The sequence below is a fragment of the Triturus cristatus genome, chromosome 2_2, assembly GCF_964204655.1.
Source record: "Triturus cristatus chromosome 2_2, aTriCri1.1, whole genome shotgun sequence".
Lineage (NCBI taxonomy): Eukaryota > Metazoa > Chordata > Amphibia > Caudata > Salamandridae > Triturus > Triturus cristatus.
The window spans coordinates 536,393,746-536,411,202 of NC_140582.1; the positions used below are offsets into that span (position 1 = coordinate 536,393,746).

The following is a 17,457-nucleotide window of genomic DNA, read 5'->3' on the forward strand; positions in this document are numbered from 1 at the left end:
ATTTGTTTTATTTAAACTAAGCACATGCCACGTGAACCTGTTGGTGGCTCAGGGAGGAGATCTGCTGATCCTCATCTTCTAGATCCGTTATTTCGCAGCTGCTACCGAACCCACATGCACAGCTGGTCCCAGAAGGGAGCTGGATGGGCCAACTTCTGGCACACAGACTGTCTGCCTCTGCCTAAAACTACACTCCTCCCCACGACCTGCTGGGTAGCTTTAAAAAAGATATCCTTACTGTTAGTTAAGAGGCAGTACTTTATAGCCACGGTTTTCATTCTAATTTTTAAAAGAGCTGCTTACAGTTGCCTTTCTTGCAGCCAGTAGGCGGCTCCCACGGGGTCCTCGTGGGAGGGATGCGTGACGCATCATGGGTCACACCAGGTCACAATGAGTGAGCGCCACCCTGGACCCTGGCGAGCGATGACTGGGTGTTCCGTCTGTCCTGCCAGAGAGCACGAATTTATTTGACCTCGACGGAAAGCAGAGCCCGGGTTAGGTGGGGAGGGGGAGAGAAAGCACAGTGAAAAAGCATTTGGATTGGTCCAGGCTGGGCGAAGCACACGCTGTCTCTTCTGTGTATAGCCTTTAGTGTATTTATCTTATTCGTGTATTCATCTCGTAGGCAGGGGTAGGTCGGGCAGCTATTTACTAAATGATACACTTATTTATTTGACCACGGCGGAAAGCAGAGCCCGGGTTAGGTGGGGAGGGGGAGAGAAGGCACAGTGAAAGCACTCGTGCATGTACGGCATCTACCTTGCAGTGCCATCTGTTTGCAATTAACAAGCACGGCGTGGGCGCAATAATTGGAAACAGATGGTGAAGCTGCTCGCTCCTGCAAGGTGGATGCCGTACATGCACGAGCGCTCATTGGAAACAGTGCAGTACATGCATGAGTTTTCCAAAAAGTGCAGACCGACTGCAAGAGGTCACTCCTAAACAGCGCTTGCGCGCTGATTAGGTGAGACCTAAAAAAGGAGAGTTGATAATCGAAAGCTTTTAGTCAAAGTTAGCTCCCATGCAATGCCTTTAGGAATATATATTTTTTTAAAACATCTTTTTATTGTTTTATACAAAAGTAAACAAAAACAATCGGCAATGGCACAGTCATACTGAGACAACACAATGGTGACAGACGCAAAGAAAACTACATGGTTCAAATGGTAACAAATTATCTTTTGAGTTGCCTCAAGAGGATAGTAATTCCTCCTCCGAGGAATGCACAGGCGCTACACAGATTCCTCCCGGTAGTCGTTCCACCCAGCCTACACCGCAGACCACTTTCTGGGGCATCCTCGTGCTACATATACAGTCTTTTCCCTGAGTATACACCAATCGAAACTCTTCTCCCATGAAGCCAGGGTAGGTGGAGCAGCCGCTCCCCACTCCTGGGCTATATCTCATTTGGCCCCCAGTGTGGCCCAGAGCCTCGCCATACTCGTTAAGCCAGTGGGACCCGTCATGTTAAGAAGACACCGTTTAGCCTCAGGACGAATGGTTTATGTAGCACCTTCTCCATCACCTTATGTATTGCTCACCAATACCTTCGTATCTGATCACAGTCCCACATTATGTGGATGAAAGTACCCACTTGCCCACAACGGCGTCTGCAGTCACTCTTCACTCCTCCCCATATGGACTAGTTGTGGCCCTGTGATATATGTCCTGAGGAGTATCTTTAGTTGAACCAATCGCAGACGTGCCGAGATCGCCACCTCTCTAGGGGAGGCAACTGCTTCACGCCACCCCTCGTCATCAAACTCTAAGCCATCTCTTGCCCAGTGGGTCAGGGGCGTGATTGATCAGTTTTTTATATGTAAGGGAGATTGCTTTTTGGGGAAGGTAGCCGTCCAGCAAACTATCTTCTAATGCTGAAGATTCTGGGGTGTTGTGCCTCTCTGTAGGGCCGTGGTGATAGTGTGTCGAATCTGCATGTATCGGAATAGTTCCGAGTTGGAAAGTTCATACTGCTGCTGAAGTATGGCAAAAAGGACCATAGCACCCTTAACCCAAAGATCACCCAGGAGGGTTATACCAATCAAGTCCCACTTATCAAACCCTTTCGTAGACCAGAGGTTACCCAACAATACAGAGTCCCACAGCAGTGTAGCCAGCGTGAGCTTCCGGTCCCAACCTAGGCTCTTATTCACGGTGTGATAAATAGTCACAGAGTGTTTGGTGGACCGTGAGGGGGAGTCTCCGGGGGTTGGAATACAAGGCTCTATTAAAATTCCCTCCAGGCAACAGCCACCTGCCCATAGTAAAAGCAGGGTCGTCTGGCTGGCGATACGTACATTGATTAATAGCCGCTAGGTGGGATGCCCAATAATATCTCCGAATATCGAGGAGGCTGATACCCCCGTCATACCAGTTTAGGACCAATTTGTTGAGCGCTATCCAGGGCCTTCCCTCCCACAGCAGCTCCCTCTGCAGCCCTTCGATTTCTCTAAAATACCGAGCCGGGACCGGATCTGGATAGTTTTGCAAGGTATATAGCAGCCGAGGCAGCGACATCATTTTAAATAGTGCTGCTCTGCCCAACAAAGAGAACGGTAATGTGCTTTTAGGAATATTAAGGCAGCTTTTTGAGACAGCAGGCACACCTGTAGAGAGGAATAACATTATTTTCATGTGTTGCAATATCATTGAATGCAATGAGAACATCAGGAACCACACACACCACAGTCACACGTGAGTAAATAGAGTTAAAATAAATGTGTTTTCATTTTTCCATGATATCCGATGAAAGGAAAACACAAACGGGAATGTACTTTAAATGTTTGTGCTAGAGATGCGTGTCCCTTTTACCTCTAATGATCAGAGTGAGATGAAGGAGAACATAGACTTTTTAGAGAGGTTGTGTAAAGTAATGATTCTCAGGGCAGGCATGTCTAGCAAAAGTCTGTAATATGTTTTACTGTCTTCAAGCATCACATATTTTCTTTTAAACATTGACAAAACTGTTAGAATTAAAACAAGCATACATTTAGCCTTTTTTTGCCTCTCACCATATATACATCCAATTAAAATATGCATATGAATATTTATACATACATTAATATATACTTGACAACGAATAATATTCCCCTAAGGTAACACATTCAGCACAAGGGAAACAAAAGCACATATTCCACCAATTTCGTAGTTAAAAAAACCCATTTATTAAGAGCCTGAAGTTAAGTGTTATGCAGTCTGTTTTAGGACACTGGCAGCTGACTGTGTTAAAGGAGTATGAAGTCCTCTTTCTTTTGCTCCTCATTGGTCTGTCTCTTTCTTTCTTTTTATTTTAAAATCGTATTTTCAAAAAACGATAACGGTGTTTACTGAATTATGGAAAACGGTATATTTAATAAGCTGCTTTGGTAAGACACAAAGCCAGGCCACGTCTCTAAATATGAAAATCATATCATTACTATGGAGGATCAAGTAACATGCGTGGCTTACAAACACAAGAGGTGCATCACCTACAGCAGTTCTACAGATGTGTACCCATATGTAAACTATAATAATTAACTAAAAGTGGCAAAAGTCCTGCATGCTACACCGCTTGTAAATGAAATTCACTTACAGTGAATTCACAGCCAATGTCCCAATATGTTAATTTTAAAGCCAAGCTCCTCAGCTATACTTACTGACCAAATGGGGGTGTCTGAAGGTGGAAGGACACTCTGAAGGGCAGCTGGTTGGGTCTAGAGGTGAGCTCAGTAGCCACATTGAGGGTCTCTTAGGGTAAAGCAATGGCCTGATGGAAGTGTCCAGGGGCACCAAAAGATTCTCGAAGCACAGCTAAGCTGTTTAAATATCAGATGGTGGTGTCTCAATGCAGGATTAGGTATAGCTGCACATGTTTGCGGGCAGAATAGAGATATCTATGGAGCAGATCGACAGCTTGTGGATGGTTTCAGATGGTTAGTTTGTGGTAATGGCATTAAAGAGAGTGAGCATGTCTGAGGTTTGTGAAGGGCTGAAAGCAGGCGCACGTTTGCCAAGGGACTCACAATGGGATCTTATGACCAACAGGATGGAGTTGTCCTTTGCGTTTAAGGGCTTGCCAATGTATCTAGAGGCCAAATAAGGGTGCCTTGAGGCTGCTTTAACCTGAAGCACTCCGAACAGAAGTTGAGGATCATTGATGGCCAGTTCAGGGAATTAACAGATATGCTGTGGGCGTCTCATTGTACACTGAAGATTTCTATGCTTGGCCAACATTCTTCGATGGTTTGTTGGAGATGTCTGAGCCATGCCATGGGTATCTAAGGCTATCTGAGGGTGTTGAAGGACCAGATATGAGAATCTGATATAAAGCTATCGCTACAGGCCGGAGATGGGTATATCACTCTTGGAGAGCTCTCTACAAATGACCAAGGGTGATTTGGAGTTCTCAGACCCTGAAAGTTGTCTGAAGGTCTTTAAGTGCTACTAGTTGTGTCTGAATGTGAGATGATGATTGCCGATAGCAGGAGGCATCTGAAGGCCAGTGTCTCAGACATGTTGAGTCTTTGATGGTCGCCTAATGTGTCTACAGGCCAACTAAGGAGCTCTAAGAGCCTACCGGGAGAGAACAGACTGAGGATTTGTAATGGCATGCTGATGTTTTCGGAGGTCATGCTAGAGGTTATTGTGGGGACACAAAGAGTCTCTGAGAGTAGACCAGGGGCTTTAAATTAGCATTTGTGGTAAATGAAGGAGTGGTGAAGGTCTCTGGTGATGTGCAGAGCTCTATAAGGACCAACTAAGTTTTATAAAGGAAAGTCAGCAGACTCCAAGTGGTGTAAAGCTGCCGGGAAACTCCACAGCTACTCTTCATAGTTATATTTTTGATTTACTATCAAATACGCAATCCCCTGTGTTTGTCTGATAATGTGTCATTTCACGTTTAGTAGCGGATTATGACAGGGCTTCAGCAAAATAATTGTGCATTTCAATTTTGAGTTGTGTGTGCACTTTAAAATTTCTCCAGTACATCCCTTTACGTTGTTTTTCATAATTTGGTTACATGGCTACTTTTTTTTAGTTTGATATGCCATGTTATACATGCAAACACTCTTAGTCTAGGTGGGAAGAGTCGACATTCTTTAATCTAAATAGAAGCGTTATTTAAACTCTCTTGACATTTCCTCGACTCTAATACAAGTAAATGGGAAACATAAATTCTCCTGATTTGAGCCCATAAATCTGTTCTTAAATGAAAGAATGTGCATGAGAGGTTTTCGCTGTAGTGAAGGCCTGACCTGCTTTGATTTGGGCCATAATCGATGCACTGGTTGTGGAAGTAAGAGAACCAGAGGCATGTATATTGCTTTCACCAGACTGTTTACTTCTGTGAGTTTGAGCATGTTCTTTTGTCATAGGACAAAGTAGTAATGTTAAATAATGTCCCATACTTAAAATGTGGGTATGTTTAATCTTGATTTTCAGATTCACACATAAAGTAAATTGTATTGTATTTTATTTGCATTTATATAGCGCTTACTACCCCTGACAAGTGCTTTATGTCAGGCAGCACCCTTCTCCAGCTTTCCCCTCCCACTGCCTGGTGGCCTTTGGGTGCATCAGGAAATATTTTTTGTATTACAAAACAACAGGTTATACGTTGGTCTAGCGAGCTTAAAAAAGCTTCATGGACATACAGCACAAGCAGAGACCTTCAGTCATACCGAGGGGAAATCCCTTAAAGAGGACCGAATCCCATCACCCATCGGAGTGGCATGCTTCATCATCTGGGATCTCCTCTTGGTTGAAACACCTAGTGCAGCCAAGGGCTACAAGCCCCTCACTATGAGGGAGGAGCTCAGGGATGTTTTTTTTAGATGTTATTCAGTTATAGGATCTCCTAAAATCTATCAAATGTAAAGTGTTGTAATTTAAGAGTGATGGGCACAGTGCACTAGTGGGAAAAGTGATGTGCGATTTAAAATTGGCTACACTTTTTTCTTTCTAGGTGTTGTCAACAAACAGTAACCCACTGAAACCGATACGACAGGTTCTGTAGGTTGTATACGTTTGTAGACCTGATTTCTGGACAAATGCAGTCAATATTTCGTTAACTCCTGGTGTCAAAGGTTAAAAACAGTGCACATGCAGTTACGAAATATTGACTGCATTTGTCCAGAAATCAGGTCTACATGTTTTGGCCATTGTGATCTCAAAGGTATCATGGCCTTCCTCAGGACCTAGATGTTCTATGCTACTGCGTATCAGTGAAAAAAGTGAAGTTGTTATCATGACCTTTTGATCAAAACGTATACAACCTACATAACCGTATCGGTTTCAGTGGGTTACTGTTTGTTGACAACACCAAGAAAGAAAAAAGTGTAATATGAAAATAATTATAACAACAAAGAGATCAAATGCTTGTACTAATTAGTCTGGCAATCACGTTGGCCATAAGTACCCATCATGACTTATTTTTAGAGTGCACTCAGAATATTAATTTGTTATGAGTACACTCTAAAAATAAGTTTCTTTCTAGGTTTTGTCAAAAAACGTAACCCACTGAAACCGAGACGACGGGTTCTGTAGGTTGTATACGTTTTGATCAAAAGGTCTGGATAACAACTAAACTACCCCACCCTACAATGGCACTGCTGGCTTCCCCCTTAAGTGGGAGTGAGTTATGCAGAGCAATAACAAAATCAGGATACAACAGCTTTGCAAAATGTGCATGTGGCAGTTAAAGGTAATTAAATAGCAGTATAAAACATTGGTGCTTTGAAAGTGCGAAGGCCAAATTAACAGCAAACAGTCAAAACTCAAAGTAGCAAGATGATAAGCATCGTAGATACTGTTTGACTCATAGAAGATATGCTGCTCATTCGAAAATGACATCTTTGTTTCTCATTCAGGAGATGTCAGCTGATCTATGTACACTGAGCAACCAGAGGTGTATACGAGTCTGCCAACACCCAGTGACTAGAGCGTTAAATGGTACTGTCCAGGGGCCGAATTATGCAATGCAGCACATTCCCCTTGAGAGCGCCAGATTCGGCACTAACAAGGAGAGTGCATCGTATTACACTGAATGCACTGCCCCAGGGCAGCAGTGAACTCATTCTTCCCTGGGGGCGGCGCATTCAAGTGAAAAACGGAGCGGCTTTGAAGCAGCTGCTCCATGTTGGACTGTGCAAGCAGCAACCCGCCTGCACTTTTAAGGAGGATTAGATATCTCCTTGACTGCCCATACCGCGCTGACCAGGCGCTTCATTGTGAGTTTGGTGCCCAGGATGATGCCAAAGTTACACGCGTGGTTCGAGGGGTTGGTGTGAGTCCGAGTTCAGTGGGCCACCAGGAGTCGTCCCATGGAGATTTGTTCCCACAGAAAATCTGCACTTTTGTCTTGTCCGAGTTCAGCTTTAGACAGTTGGACCTCATCCAGTTGGCGACGCTGGCATTCTGGAAGTTCCATCTGGTGGGAGAGGTGTCTTCATTGAGAGAGAGGATGACTAGGGTGTTGTCAGCATAGGAGATAATGTTCAGTCAGTGTGTGAGGACAATGTCCGCTAGCGGAGTCATGTAGGCGTTGAACAGGGTGGGACTGAGGGAGAAGCCTTGTGGGAACACCGTAGATGATGCTCCTTTACTCGGAGGTGAAGGGGGAGTAGGCTGATTGTCTGAGTGCGTCCGGACAGGAAGGAGGTGATCCACTTGAGGGCGTTTCCCTGGATGCCGATGTGGTGGAGTCTTGTAACGAGGGTGTGGTGAGAGACGGTGTTTAAAGCAGCGAGAGATCAAGGAGGATCAGGGAAGCTGTCTAACCTCGGTCGAAGAGGGTTCTGATGTGATCGGGCACGGAGATCAAGGTGGTCTCGGTGCTGTGGTTGGTGCGGAGAAGGAGAGCGGGAGATGGGGTGGTAATTCTCGAATTTGTTCGGTTTGGAGGAGGGCTTCTTTAGGAGGGGTTTAACTTCAGCGTGCCTCCATGTGTAAGGGACGGTGGGCGTGGTGATGGATGTGTTGAGGATGTGGGTGAGTGCGATGCTGATTTCCTTCTGTCCCAGGTGGAGGATGAGGTGGGGCAGGGGTCAGTTGGTGTTCCGGAGTGGATAGTGGTCATGATGGCTGACATGCTCAGCGTCGTGAGTGGCTTCCAGGCGGTGAGCAGGTGGTGATTGGAGTCGGTGGGTTGTGGGTCGAAGTTGCAGTAGATGTCAGATACTTTTTTATAAAAGTAGTCTGCCAGGGTGTCACAAAGGGTTTGCGAAGGCTGATGGTGTTTTTGGTTACTGAATGGCAGGAAAACTCTGACGATGCTGAAAAGCTCCTTCATGTGATTGGAGCATGCTTTTAAGGGATATTTTGGAGGTATTTTTTTGGGGAGTTTTCTATAGTGTGAACTTGACCTGAAGGTATCAGACGGCTTTACATGAGCGCCAGTTGCATTACAGACGGGCACATTCATTTTGTTAGGCATGGGGAGATTAAGTGACTTGCCCAGAATCACAGGATGTTAAGCGTCCCTGCCGAGACTCGACGCCGGTCCGCCAGCTTCGAGAGCGACCATTCTAGCCGTTAAGCCACATCCTCTCCAGACTCCTTCTTGGCTTCTTTGAGGAGAAGCTGGTAATTGCTGAGCGCCGATTTGAGGCCTGCTGGAATGCCATTGTCTCTCTAGTCACTTACATTCTCATTTGATGGTCCGGAGTTTGGGGGTGAAACCAACTGGCATGCTTGCTGGACGGTTTTATGGGGGTGATGGTGTCGGAGCTGTTGGAAATCCAGTCGGAGAAGTTCTGGATGACCTGTTCCAGGTTGCTGTTGGTGGCGGGATTGGAGGTGCTGAGGGTTGTTCTTCCTTGGAACTCTGTGATTTTGTTCCATCGGCGGTGGGGGGTGGGGTTGGGGGGTTGGTGGTGAGTCTTGGTGGGCCTACGATGGTGAAGTGGATGACAGTGCACCGCCTGACAGCTTCTTTGGCTCTGCGCCCTGGTCTATAATACAGCGAAAGCGTAAGGCAACGGGATTCCCTCATTTGCATGGGGAAACACCCCTATGTAAATGAGGGAACACCCTCCGGTGACAGCGCTGGCCCTATATGTGCGTCGGCACTCTCTTTATGTCAGACAGGGTGGCACAAGCGTCTGTGGCCATTTCTGTAATACCAAAGTACTCGGGACGTGCAAAGGGGGCGCATATTCCCGTTGCGCACCTGGGACTCTGTTGTCAGTTTGAGATGGGGGTCTCGGTTTCTCTCGCTTATGATTTGTCAGTTTTTCCAGGTCTGCAAGTGTGTGTCTAGGACATAATTTCCCGTTCAAGAAATACGACTTTGATTATGGATAAATTGTGATTTGATATGATGCTTTTAAACTTCATCATGCATCCAAGGCAGTGTTTTAAATAAAAATATAGAAGTGCAGTTATTAACTATTTTGAGTACCTTTTTCTTCCTGAGAAGCACAGGTACTCTCCATTAGAAATAATGCGTGGATGCTGAGAAGTGCAAGCACTTTCTCTTCCAAATGAAAAAATAGCAGTTAATCAGTTCTGGGGCCGTATTATGGAAGTGCGTGTTTATGTTGAACAAAGATTATTTTGTTTCCTTTTTTAAAAAAAAAAAAGCATGTCACATGTCATGTTATTGATAAAAAATGAAATACACTGTCCCACAAATGCTAACCCAAGCCACAATCATTAGAGGGGATATCATGAAGATAACATATACGAAAGCATACATTTTTCATGGCAAGCTTCCATTGCTTCCATCTTAATACTCCTAGTGCTTCACTTTTATGACAATGAAAACTACAAGACCAAAGCGCAAAGGTAAACAGAGATGTGCATGTCTCATCTGACATTAGCCAACTTAGCGACCAGTGAGACTCGGGCATCCCCCATGGCCTCTTCTATACTGGCTAACGAATGATGATTTGAAAAGAACTAGGATAGAGACAGCTGTCTGCGATACCCGTGCCAGGCTATTCGTTCAAACGTAGAGCGATGCCCCTTGCAGGATAATATTCATAACGGGTACAATTAGGGTAAGCATAGTTTATCACTGATGTGGTATAAATATTTGCCTGCAAAGCATTCGATAATGGCTCAAGCATTTCTGACGGCCACATCGGTGGCTTACTGTTTTAAGCGGTGATTTATAGACTGTCAATCATCAACATTTACTTAGAAAGAAATGAACACTGTGCAAGGATGGGTGTGAAGCCTAAGCTTGGGTGGCACACCACTGAGGTACATGCGGGCTACTGTTTGGTCTTGTGTGGCAACAAAGTGTTGTGATAAGTGTTTCCATTTGTGTCAGCACTGTCACAGATTGCCAGTGAGGGACATCCGCCCTCACAGCATCTTTTAGACATGGGCTGCAATATGCAGGCTCCCGGGGGTGGGGTGGTAACTCCTCCTATGTGTATATGCTGCAGCATTCCTTTGTATACAAGTAATCATGTGTGCTTCAGTGAGATACTTCGCCACAGGCTCTCTTTTTTGCTTCATGTAGCCCACCCGCCAGCTCCGCTCCGCCGACCACACCCTCGCCACTGTCCCCCGCATCCAAAGAGTGACGCCCGCCGGCAGATCATTCTCCCACCTCGCCGCCAAGACATGGGTCTGCCGAAGGCGGATGGGGAGGGTGTTCCAAGACCTACTGACCTTCAGAAGACACCTCAAGACCCGGCTTTTCGAACAGTAGCAGCATTTCCCCACCCCTTAGCGCCTTGAGACCATCACGGGTAAGTAGTGCGCTTTACAAATGCTTTGATTGATTGATGTAGACATGATGGGGGCACCTCAGTCGGAATGTCCTACGTGCCCTCTCACGTGTGGTAACATTACAGTGTGCACCAACGACACCAAGATGCGGAAACGAATACAACAAAATCGTCATAAAGGACCAGCCTTGCATTATACTCTTCCCATAGAGTATCTGTACTTCTCCCTACACGGTGGGCACACCTGCACGTTCCCCTGGCTTGGCAGCCTCACTGTAGCAGGCTGGCGGCACAAAAAGGCCCATCTATGCTCCTTGGGTAGTTTCCCTCCTCCATGAAAAAGTTTTGACTGTGCCTTCACAGAAGGTCAGCGGCTACAGCTTATCTACCCTCACACAATGGCGAATTGAAACAGGAACTCGGCGCTGTTCGGGCCGACAAAGCTACCAGTATGTCTAAGCCAATAACGTGATTTCTTCATTAAAGCCACTTATAAAGCAACCTTTTGTTAGCCATTGTAGCGTCGTAAACCTCAAGCAGCGCCACAAAGTTTGAACGTCTGAGTCAGCCACAAAACACAGCTCTCCTTCACTCCCTCTCATACCTGCACTACGTAATGAAACTCTAAGACGGAAAGAACAGTACAAGCCGGTCGCATCCCTTAAAATCACCTTTCGGCACCTGTACGCGTGCAAATCTAAAGGGGCCGATGAGATAAAGCAACCGCAACAAGAATGAAATCCGTAATCTTGTATTGGAACCTGACGTGGAAACTGGAGAACCCATTTTGTAAACATGGCTAGAATAAAGCGGGAAAAATGGGCCCGACTTACCAAATGCTCCAAACAAACAAAACGTAAAGGAAAACTAATCATGGAAAATAAGTAATTCAACTTTTTACACATGCTTTTCGATGCGCCACCTAACACCAACATTTCCACTTCATGTAACAAATAATTTCTGAACCATTATAATGCTTCGGCCTTGGGAAGATAAAGGAAGGAACAGGCAGTGCAGAGTAGGAGGAAGCTGATGCACCTCTTTTGATTACATTTTTAACCATTGTTCAGTAAAATATTTATTCTATTTAGCCCTGGAATAAACCAGGCTGCAACACCACTTCATAAAGGAATTTTTTTAAGCTGGCCACATTGCTCCAGAACTATGAATGGGAGACTTTAATACATAGGTTGATGTACAAGGCAACAAACGCAGCAAAATAGCTGTGGATATAACAATCAACGTCGATTTCTGGTGCTAAATTTATTAAGACCCTCAACTCATTAAGAATACATATCTGCCCAATCAGAACCCTCTAATAATAAAAATAGCCAATTGGGAAGTGGAGCATCAAACGTCAACAGATCATTCCTTAATCAAACTTAAAATGACCAATGGATCTGCGCAGGTCCCTGAAGGGGAAACTCGCCCAGAACGGCTTATGCCCCCGCTCATTCGATGCAACTGAATGCCTACCTTAAGTGAAGCTCACTATATTTTTTATAACCATTCAAGTGAGTTTACAAAACAGTAAATATGCCATATGCAGGAAATCAAAAATGAAAAGAACTGAATGCACATGAAAAGATACAAGTCAGTGAGAAAAGTGGGGGAAAAAACCAAGATGCAGTACAACTACCTCTCTCCACATCTGGCTATCCGCAGTCACGCAGATGAGCCTGGTCAAATTCAGATGGTGGGCGGAACAAGCGCTCCAATACCATCAGATCGTGCAAAAAAATAAATAAAAGGAGCAGCGACAAGGGAGGGAGTGGGGGGACGGGTCAAGCAGGGAAGCAGGAGGGGATGAGGAGATAGGCAAGCAACGACGGGAGAGGGCGGGAGGAAGCAAAAATTAAGGGGGGAAATACCTTAATTAAAGCAGCATCAGCAACAACAAGCATTTACAATGCAATGGTCTCGGCATTGGTAAAGTTAGAGCTATTGGCATTGCTCATGACATTATTTTTGTTTATGTTTTTGTTTTTAAAACATTTAACCCCTTCAGTGCCCGCCCCTTTCCCCGCCCTGTGCCGGCCGTTGTATTAGCGGGCGGGGTTTATGACGAGCTGGTCTCATCATGGGCACAGCGCAACCGCGGCCCATGACGAGACCAGCTCGTCATAGGCATTGAAGAGGTTAAAGAAACGGCATTGTCATGAGCAATGCCAATAGCTCTAACTTTAACAATGCCGATACCGTTGCATTGTAAATGCTTGTTTCGCGGGGGGGGGGGGGGGGGCTGTGCTGAATTTTTAAGCAATAGGCAGAGTGGAGCTGCAGGGGCTCTTAGAAGGGGTGAAACACCAGCGAGGCCTCATTAACATGCAAATGGTCTTTCAAAGACCTGTGAAGTGCTCGGGTGCGGCTGTGTGGGCACTGGGAAGCTGTCTCATCCCGGGCTGCCACACACAAGGGGGGGAGGGGGGGATGGAGCCCTTTGAGTCCAATTGGTGTTGCGCGCCCGGTACCTGGGGACGGAGATGAGGAAGTAAAGGGGGTGGGGGGAGGAGTAGAGAGGTGGGAGTGTAGGGGCCGCCACAAGAGGGCCCTACCCCAGTTTCTGCCGCGTCCTCGGACAGCAGCCCTTCATACCCTAAGCCCCGGCTTCGAGTAGCACTCACCAGCAGACACGGCTCCTCCATGAACGCGATTCCTCCACCCCAAGGCCAGGCTTCAATGCGCACTCACCTGTAGCCCCTCTTTACCCCGGCTGCAAGGTACACGCACTTGAAAGCACATCCAACGTCATACCTTCACCCCGCGTACAGGCTTAAAGGCGCACTCGCCTGTAGGTGCCGCGACTCAGTGAAGCCACCCCAGCTGCAATGTGTACTCACTTGTAAACACCTCTTCCTACAACGCCATACCTCCACCCCAGACCCAGGCTTCAAGGCGCACTCACCTATAGGCTCCGTCTCCGTTCAGGTAGTTCTGCCCCGGCCCCATGCCAGGGGGGTACTGCAGGCTGGCCAGGTCGTAGCGGTGGTACTGCTGCTGGTAGGCCATTCAGTCGCCCTGCATGGGGGCATAAGCGGCATTGTGTGCCCAGGTGTAGGGCTCCATGCGCGGGCTGCCCCCGGGCCCGTGGCCCATCATGGCCCCGGAGGACAGCGCGTACTTGGCAGAGTCCTTCTTGAGGGCAGCCTTGCTCTTGCGCCGGGGCTTGTACTTGTAGTCCGGGTAATCCTTCATGTGCGTGGCCCGCAGGCACTTGGCTTCGTCTATAAAGGGCCTCTTCTGGTGGCAAGGGCGAGTGAGGTCCTGGCGAAGGCGCAGAGACCCGGAGGAAGTGCGGAAGCGAACGAGGGGTTGGAAGCGGGCGAGGTGAGGGCCAGGAACACCACAGCCTTTCTCCGAGGCAAAACAGAAATGCCTCGGAGAAAGGCAGCGTCGTTTTCGGATTCGGGGGCGTGTTTTGCTGTTATCTCCTCCTTGAGACTTCTTGCAAAAAACACGCCCCCCGATCCGAAAAGGACGGGGCCTAATCTGAATGACTGACCTCTTCTCCAATGGCTGGCCAGCATTCAAGAGGCCAGCCAATGGAGAACAGGGGAGAAGAGGGGCAGGTTCAAGCCCCTCTTCTCCAAGTCATTAAATATCGGAGCTAGACTGCGCAAGCGCAGCCTTCGCAGCCGAGACCTAAAAATGAATGTGTCACTGTGGAATGTAACTGGTGAGCACTTAAAGCACCCCAATACCATCGGCTTGTGTTCACATTTTGGCAAGACGGGGTGAGTGCTCCAATACCATCGGATTGTGCAAAAAAAATAAAAACAAGTGCGGTTCATGTTTTCACAACTTTTTAAGAAATGCATTCGGTTATGTACATGTGCATGTATTTTAGTAATATGCGTGTATGTGTACAAGGGAGACTATGGCAGGACAGAGGATGGAACGAGCGCTTCAATACCATAGGATCGTACAAAAAAAAAAAAGCAGCAGCGATGAGGGAGGTAGTGGGGGGGGGAAAGAGGGGGACTGATCAAGCAGGAAACCAGCAGGGGATGAGCAGTTAAGCAACCAAGGACTGATAAGGAGGGAGAAAGCAACTATGAAGAGGGGGAAAAATAACTTAATTGAAGCAGAATTCGCAATAAAAATGAATATGTCATTGTGGAATGTAATTGGTGAGCACTTAACGTGCTCCAATGCCATCGGCTCTTATTTGCGCTATGGTAAGACAGAGGACGGAGCGAACTCTCCAATAACATCAGATCGTGTAAAATAAGAAATAAACAAATGCAGTTCATGTTTTAACAACTTTTTAAGAAATACATTAATTCATGTAAAAGCACATGCATTTTAGTGGTATGTGTACAAAGAAGACAGCCTGAAAACACAAGTACTCCTATAGAGTGCTTTAAAACAAAAAGGGAATAGCTGCGCAAACCAGGAACAATGAAAGAAGAGTTGTACTACGTCATGTGCTATGGAAGAGCCAAACACAAGAAGAGGACAGGACGGGCACATGCAATGAAAAATGGCATCAAAGAAAAGGAGAGCGATGCTGAAGTTTACCAATGGTAGGAGATGGGCGGCCTGTAAGCCCACAGATAGAACACACCCTGTCTCTTCGAGACAATGCACGGTTGTCAAACCGAGACCTAAAAATAATAGATTTTGCACAGGAAACCTACTAGTTTTGCCATTGCTTGTGTTTAAAAACTGGGAGATTTATCCATAATCACAAATGTGCAACTGAGGCCGAGACTAGAGAGACTATGTGGCGTCCTCTTGGGAGAGGATGTGGCATAAGGGTCAGAGCTGCGGACTATGGAACTGGGAAACAGTGTTCGAGTTTTGGAGTCAGCTCAACATCCTTGATTCTAGGCATTCACTTAATCTCCCTGTGCTTACAAAAATGAATGTGTCCGTATGTAAAGGAACTGGTGCTATTGTAAAGCGCTCTAATACCTTTGATTGGTGTTGGTGCTATATAAAACTGCACAAAAAAGTAACTGGTGCTAATGTAAAGCACTCCACTACCTTCGGGGTGGTGTTGGCGCTATATAAAAAAAACAGAAATAATCAGTGTTAGGCTGGTTTACAGTAGTGAACATGAGTACATGCATTGCATCGGCAACATTATAGGACTACTTTGCGATGACACTAAAGGACAGGCAAACCTTGATGACTTCAAGACTCAGCCTGGCCACTTTGAAAAGAATTCAAGTTAAGCAGCAATAGCAAACGGAAACACTTTACCGGTGACCGCGGAAAAAGTAAGAAAGAGTCCCAATGGGAGAAATGTGAAGAACTAGAGTCCCACCCTATGAAATGAGAAGCAACAAGGTGAGACACAAACAGTTCAATCAAGTCGTACAGGAAAAATGTGGCTATGCAATTACAGCAGAAGATATGGGTATTTTAGAAGCGCTGAAATGCCCTGTGATAATGCATATTAGTTTCACCTGAGGTCTGATTTTCCAGCTATAAACACCGCTGCCGAATGATCACATATGGTGTAAACACTCAAAAAACACAAACGAGCACACACAAACACATCCCTGGGTACCCACATGCACGGAATATAAACAGAGACTACACATACCAAGTAATAGCAGCCTGGCACACATACTCCAATCAGCACATCAGTTATACACTAACAGGACAGTAAAGGGCAGAACAAAACCACTCACTAAAATGAAACAGACTACAACAGGGGTTTAAAGCAGTGATGGGAGAGGGGGTGATCTGTGGATGGGGCAAGCACCGGGAGGTGCGAGGGAGCAAGCAGCAATGGAAGGGAGAAGGCGGGGGAAACGAAAAGCAGCAATGGAGGAAAAAGCAGTGACAGGGTGATCTGTGGACGGGGCATGGGGCAGGCGCTGGTAAAAGCACGAGCACTGCGTAGAGTGCTGAAAAAGAAAAAAAAAAAGAGGTCCTAAAATGGTCGTAAAACACGAGCAGTGGATGTTTCCATGCACGTGGTCCACTCTCTGGGGGAGGGCTAAACACAAGAAGAAGGACTAAAGACTTACCCGCTGCGGGATCCTGACGAACGAACGACGCTGCATGAACGAAACCGAGACGGCCGGTGCCCAGAAGCAATTGCCATGCACATATCCCTCTTTTTGTTGAACTTCCCTTGACGGCCAGAAAATCGGCTTACCCTCCATCTTTGCGGAGCTGCGGTTTATTCTGCTCACAGATCAGACAGCATTGTTGCGAGCCATCTATCTCTATATTCTGCCCTATAGTCTGAACCTGAATTGATCTGACTCTCCTTGTGTTTGATGAAGACACCGGCCTGATATCAGTACATTGATTATCCCTGCGCTGAGATTAATTGTTTTATCGAGTTATGCCACATAATGAAGACGTGCAATTAAACCCCTATATTTAGAGGCTACAATTATTTTTTTTTTTTTAAAAGAACACGTATAGCCTTTGTCCCCCTCTACCCACCAGTCTGCGCCCTGATGAAGGTGGGACCCTAGTTCGGGTCCAATACCGAAACGCGCGTTGGCGCCTATACCTTCAGCATCTTCTACTTCATTGTACCGTATGCCTTCCATCTGGATGATATATATGTTCATCGTCCATACGACTACATTGTTGCAAATTTTGACATCTTGACTGTTATGTACTAGTGGAACTCTGATGGAATGAATGTTTGTATGCATGTGTTGAGTGTTAAGCGGGACTTGTTGCTATTTGTTTATATCAATACCATGTATGGTTATGTATATTTGTTTCACTACATTAATATGTTTATGTACAAAAATTCACAAAAAGTATCAGAAAATATTGAGTTTGTTTTATATATAAAAAAAAAGGCACAATAACCCAA

At 46.1% G+C, this 17,457-nt stretch overlaps 1 protein-coding gene across 1 annotated transcript in view; it reads right to left on the minus strand.

Moving 5' to 3' along the window:
- Positions 1 to 17,457, minus strand: part of FBXW7 (F-box and WD repeat domain containing 7) — an 806,951-nt gene that overhangs the window by 653,669 nt on the left and 135,825 nt on the right. The gene's annotated exons all lie outside the window — the stretch shown is intronic.